The following is a 6,747-nucleotide window of genomic DNA, read 5'->3' on the forward strand; positions in this document are numbered from 1 at the left end:
TATATTCTGGAGCAGATAGAAGGAAAAATATGAGAGGATTGTATGGTAGCCCATGACAAACTCTGGGATCTGTTCTGAAACCTCTTGTTGAATAGTGTTTTGAAAACTATTGCTTTTTTATTTCTTTGCTTGGTACATATGCTATACTATACAATGAAAAAGTTTAAAAAAGAATAGAAAAGAAAAAAAAGAATGGGAGAAAGATAAAGTTGATTGTGGAGTTATACAGAGAAGGTAGGGTTTAACAAATGAGTATGATTGCTGAATCATTACATTGATATTTCTTTTAGTCTACGGTATCTTAGAGCTAGAAGTAAAAACCTAAAATTGTGGAATTGTAACCCATAACAAACTCTGAAATCTCTTCTACAACTAATTATTGTGATGTGCTTTGAAAATTATTGCCTTTCATATATACGCTATTTTTCACAAGAAGCCGATTGTGATGATAAATGCACAGCTATATGATGATATTGTGAAACACATATTGTACCCTTTGGATTATTACACGGTATGTGTATATAAAAACAAAAGTTATATATTTTGATTAGTGCATTTCCTAATATAACTTATGTAGATAGTTTAATTGAACACTGTAAGTACATGGAACCTTGAGTAGGGTATGAGATTTTGTAGGTTTGTCCAGAGTGAGGCCCTGATAAATCCCAGAGTTATTTGAACAGTTAATAAAAATGTATTTGCCAAGTCCCCTTGGGGGAATGGTGGGAAAGGGGGAAAATTCAACTTCCCCATGTGGAGAATTCCTGATATTCTCACAAGCAGTGGGAACATCCAAAGCAATAGGCTGAGCCCTCAATCTTGGGGTTTGTTCATATGAAACTTATCCTTGCAAAACATAGGCTCAGCTTACTTAAAATTAGGCCTAAGATCACCCCCAGAGAACCTCTTTTATAGCTCAAAAGTGGCCTCTCTCTCTCAGTCAACACAACAAGCAAACTCATTGCCCTCCCCCTCTCTACATGGGACATGACTCCCAGGGGTGTTAACCCTCTTGGTAACATGGGAAGAGATCCTGGAATGAGCTGGAACTCAGCATCAGGGGACTGAGAAAACTTTATTGACCAAAAGGGGAAAGAGAGAAATGAGACAAGATAAAGTAGCAATGGCTGAGAGATTTCAAACAGAGCCAAGAGATTATCCTGGCTATTATTCTTTGATTATTGATTATAGATTATTTGAGGTTATTCTTACGCATTATATGGATATCACCTTTTTAGTTAAGGTATATTGTAGAGGCTGGAGGGAATTGCCTGAAAAATATAGAGCTGTGTTCCAGTAGCCATGTTTCTTGAAGATGATTGTGTAATGATATAGTTTTCACAATGTGACTGTGTGATTATGGAAACCTTGTGTCTGATGCTCCTTTTATCTATAGTATGGACAGGTAAGTAAAACATATGGATTATAAATAAATAAATAATAGAGGGAAAAAATGTTAAATTTAGTAGGTTGAAATGCTAGTGATCAATGAAAGGGAGTGGTAAGGGGTTTAGGAAAAAAATAGGGGAAACAAAGCCTAAAATATATTGGGTAGATGGATATACAAGCAGTTAATGAGAGGGAGGGGTAAGGGGTATGGTATTATGAGATTTTTTTCATTTCCTTTTTCTTTTTTTTTATGAATTGTTGCAAAACTTATAAGAAATGATCATGGTGATGAATATACGACTATGTGATGGTATTTTAAGTTATTGATTATATGCCAAGAATGGAAGGCTCATATAAGAATGTTCATGTTTGTATGTTATGCTTGAAAAACGTTAAAAATTATAAAAAATAAAATAAAAAAAGAAAAAAATTAAAATATGTAGAACAAAAAAAAAAAAAAAGAAGTTTATTCCCCTGTAATTCAGGTGATCCCCTAGGGCAATTCCGAGTACAACCAGGGTCTGTGATTAAGTCAATGAAAAACTGCAACAATTCAATCCAGGCAGGACTACTAATCTTTCAGGAATGAAAGCTTGTGTCACCTCACCATGCAAAGAACCAAAACCAGCTGAGAGACTTGCTGAAGGTAAAGGTAATATGGAATGGGTAGTGAAAGAACATAGTTATAAATACAAGTTGTGACTGTAGCTCCGTGGCAGAATTTTTGCCTGCCATGCCAGAGACTGCGTTCAGTTCCCAGGGCATTACTTTGCAAATACTGCCTGAGTCTCTGCTTTCAATTCTTTGGGGTATATCCCTAGAAATGTGATTGCTGGTCATGCAATAATTCTATAATTAATTTTCTGAGGATCTGCTAAATTGTCCTTCATAGTAGCTGCACCATTTTACATTGCCATTAGCAATGAATGAGTTTCCCCTTTTCTCCTTATCTTCTCCAACACTTGTAGTTTTCCGATTTTTAAAATAATCTGGTGAGTGTGAAATGATATCTCGTTGTTTTGTATTTTTTATTTTTTACAATATAATGTTTTTTACAATAAAAATAAAAAGTATATCATTTAGGGAAATAAATTTCCCTCTTGGCACTGCTTTGCTAAATCCCATAAGTTTTGATATGTCGTATTCTCATTTTTTTTTAAATTTGTCTCCATGTAGTTACTGATTTCTCTAGCAATTTCTTCTTTGACCCACTTGTTGTTTAAGAATGTGTTATTTAATCTCTCTATATTTGTGAAAGTTCTCATTTTTTGGTGGTATTGATTTCCAGCTTCATTCAATTGTGATTAGAGAAAGTCCTTTGAATAATTTCAATCTTTTCAAATTTGTAAAGACCTGTTTTTTTTCCCCTCAACATAGGACCTATCCTGGAGAATGTTCCATAAGCACTAGAGAAGAATGTATATAGTGGTGTTTTGACATGTAATTATATATGTCTGTTGGGTTAGATTCACTCATCAAATTGTTTAAATGCTCTCTTTCTTTGTTGATCACCTGCCTGATTGTTCCAGCTATAGATGAGAGTGGGTTGCTGAAGTCTCCCACTATTATTGTTGAAAGGTCTATCACTACCTTCCGTTTTGACAATGTTTGCTTCTGTACCTTGGAGCTCCTTGATGAGGAACATAAACATTTATGATTGCTGTTTCTTCTTGGTGAATTTAAGCTCTTCTTTATCTGATGTTAATATAGCTACTTCAGCTTTCATTTGGTTATGGCTTACATGGAACATCTTTTCCCTTCCTTCGGCTTCAATCTATTTGCATCATTGGGTCCAAGATGAGTTGCTTGTAAGCAACATAAAGATGGATCACATTTCTTAATATTTCTTAATCAAATCTCCCAATCATTTAATTGGTGAATTTTGTCCATTTATTTTCAAAGTTATTACTGTAAAGGTGTTTCTTGAATCTACCATCTTATTTGGATTTTATTTGTCAGATCTATATGTTCTTTACCCTCTCTCTCTTTTTATCCTTTGAGTTACCCTTACTGAAACTTTTCAATTCTGTGCCCCCCTCCAGGTCTCCTGTGGCATATTTCTCAGGGATTGGAGCCTATTTTTCAGCTGGTAGAACTCCCTTTAATATTTCTTGTAGTCTCAGTCTCTTGTTGACAAATTCTCTCAGCCATGTGTTTGTCTGTGGAAATTTAAATCTTTCCCTCAGTTTTAAAGAATTATTTGGCTGGGTATAGAATTCTTGACTGGAAGTCTGTCTCTTTCAGAATCTTAAATATATCATACCACTGCCTTCTCACCTCTAGGTTGCATTTTGAGTTGTCTGAATTCAGTCTTATGTGGTTTCCCTTGTGTATAGTAGATTTCTTTTCTCCTGCTGCTTCCAGGATTTTCTGTTCCTCTTCAATATTTGACAGAATGATTTTTATGTCTTAGAGTAGACCTATTTGGACTTATTGTATTTGGAGTCTGTTGGGCTTCTTTGATTTTGCAAATTCATGTCATTTTTAAGGGTTGGGAAATTTTCCCTCATTATTTCTTTAACTAATTTTCCTAACCCTTTATTCTTCTTTTCTCCTTAGACACTGATGATTCTTATTTTGTGCACTTCATGTTGTCCATCATTTACCTGAGATCCAGTTGAAATATTTCTCTTTTTGCCATTTGTTCTTTTGCACATTCAAAACCAACCGTCTGATCCTCTAGTTCACTTATTCTCTCTTCTGCCTCTTCCTCTTCAAATCTGCTGCTGTTTGTCTCTAGCATATTTTTTATTTGGTCACAGTATCTTTCAGCTCTGTGATACCTGATATTTTTATGTTTATTCTTTCAAATTCCTCTTTGTGCTCTTCTAGTGTCTTCTTGATCTCCTTTATGTCATTAGCCAACCCACTGAATTTATTTAATAAAGTTGCATCAACATCTTTAATTAATTGTTCCAAAGTGTGTGTTTCCTCTGGGGTTTTAATTTGGTCATTAGACCGGGCTATATTTTTATGCCTTTTTTTGCAGGTGTTTCATTTTTATTAAAAATTTATATTAACCCTACTTCCTTAGGTATTCATTAACTATTGTTTTTTTTTAAGAAGAAAGCATCAGTTAATATTTACTAAGCATGTTTAGTGTTTATTTATTGTGCACACAAAATAAAGCCTAGCATCTAATACAGTGTAAACTTAAATTTCTCCAACTAAGGTCACAGTGACTAAGACTATATACAAAATGTAAGGACAGACTATTTTAATGCTAGAATGACGTCCAAGTACATAGAGCCACATGTACTGATGAAATGCCCCAAACACATGCATATCTTCAAAGATATCCTGGTTACAAGAAGCTAAAAGAAGAACTCTTTGGGGACAATCCCAACTGAATTGTGGAAGGTCACACATGGGTTACAAGGGTAGTTCAGTATTAGAATTCTCATCTTCCATGTGTGAGACCCTAGTTTGATTCCTGACCCATGCAATTCCCAAAGAACAAACAAAATCAAACAAGCAAACAAAAATTCAACAAATGGTGCTGCAATAATGGGATACTCACATGGAAAAAGGATGAAATGTGATCCCAGCCATATGGCATAAAAAAAATGTCACACACAACTCTTTCCCTATGAAATGAGATAGACACAACATAAAGTAGCATGTACAATATCAAGTCATTAAGTGTTTTTTGTCAAGGTTCCCATGGGAAGAAAAGAGGCAGTGTGTTTGTAGGGTGGGGGAGGAGGATGAGAAAGTTGGCAAAGATGGATAAGTCCTTCTGGAAATAGTTTCCAGAATTTTGAATTTCACAGATCAACAAAATTAAAGAAAACACAGGGTGGTTGTAGATGAGACCTCAACAATTGACCTTATTCTGCTGAAGTATAACTAATACCCACTCTCATTTTTTAATGCAAATGATGGGAAAGCCAGGCTCTCAAAATAAAGGGTAACTCTTCATCTTGAGTAAATTTAATGTTAGGTAAATCCACTGTGTTATTCTTCTTTTAAAAAATGGATACCCTAGAACTTATGCTGCACTTGCTGCTCTTCACAATACAGTATACAAATACAGTGTATCTATATGCATCTTCATATGCTTTGTGATTTTCTGTTGCCTTCGAGGCATGTTATGATCTTGATAGGGTTACTTTGGAATTGGAATTCCTTCAGTAGTCCATGGTTTTGTATTTCCTGGATGGGCATGGGGTAGGGTCTGGGTGTGGGTCAGGGTATATTGGTGCAGTGGAAGGACACAGGACAGGGCTAGGTGTGGGACAGGGGTGCTACACTGGTGCCTGGGATGTGAAGTGCTTGGTGTGGGGCTGTGGAAGTTGGTGTGAGGGATATGGGAATGGGTGTGTTTTGGGCAGACCATAAAGCACAGGGCAGGGCATGGCATGGGGAACACAGAGGTAGGGCACAGCAGGAATCAGGTTGTGGAGGCAGGGCAGGTGTGTGGGGTATGGGGCGTGGTGATGCATGGAGGGGCAGAATGTGGGAAGTGGGAGGGAATTTCATGGGTGAATGGGGGTGGGTGCATGAGCGGGGGGGCGGGGCACTGGTGCAGGGGTGGTGTGTGTGTGGTGCATGGGACATGGACCTGTGTATGCAGGTGCGGGGCAAGGTGCATGTGTGATGGGGTCTGTGGCATGGGGTAGGGATTGTGTGCATCTGTTTTAGGGGCCTGGGGAGGCAGGCCACAGGTGGACAGGTGTGGGGGTAGGGCGGGATGCATCTGTGTGTGTGTGTGTGGGTGGGTGGGCAGGTGGGTGTGGGGCGATGTGCACCACTCATAAAGAGGCTGGGGAGGCAGGGTGCATGTGCACAGGTGACGGGGCAATGGGACATGGTTGTGTGCGAGCTTAGGGCAGGTTGGTGAAATGCAAGGGTGAAGGCAGGGCAGGGTGTGGATTCTGGGACAGGCAAGACATAGGGGTCCATGTGTGTGGGGCTGAGGGGTATAGCACCAATTTGTACATGAAAACATGCAGGGGCGGCAAGGCATGGATGTGTAAGTCTAGTGGGGGGGACATGGGAGTGCTTGGGCCACTGGGAGGTGGGGCTTGTGTGCATTGGGTGTGGGCAAGTGGGCCATGGGTTCTGCGGGGAGGGCAGGGGGTAGGACTCAGGTGCATGTGTCATATTCAAGGAACGCGGCTTGGCTTACTTCCTAGTCCCTGCCTCCCTGTCCATGAACCCCTGAGGACTCAGGTAATCCATTTGGAAAGGGGTGCATTAGGCTCTTTGCACTAGCTGGATTGTCTTTGGTGCTCTGCTCCTCATTTCTTCAGCTTTTTCATTCAGGACCACCCTGTGTAGTATGGAAGAATGCTCTCAGGTCATTCACACCCTGGAACCACTCTCTCAGTTATTGTTTTGTCATTTCTTTAGTTG

The sequence above is a fragment of the Tamandua tetradactyla genome, chromosome 12, assembly GCF_023851605.1.
Source record: "Tamandua tetradactyla isolate mTamTet1 chromosome 12, mTamTet1.pri, whole genome shotgun sequence".
Classification (NCBI taxonomy): Eukaryota; Metazoa; Chordata; class Mammalia; order Pilosa; family Myrmecophagidae; genus Tamandua; species Tamandua tetradactyla.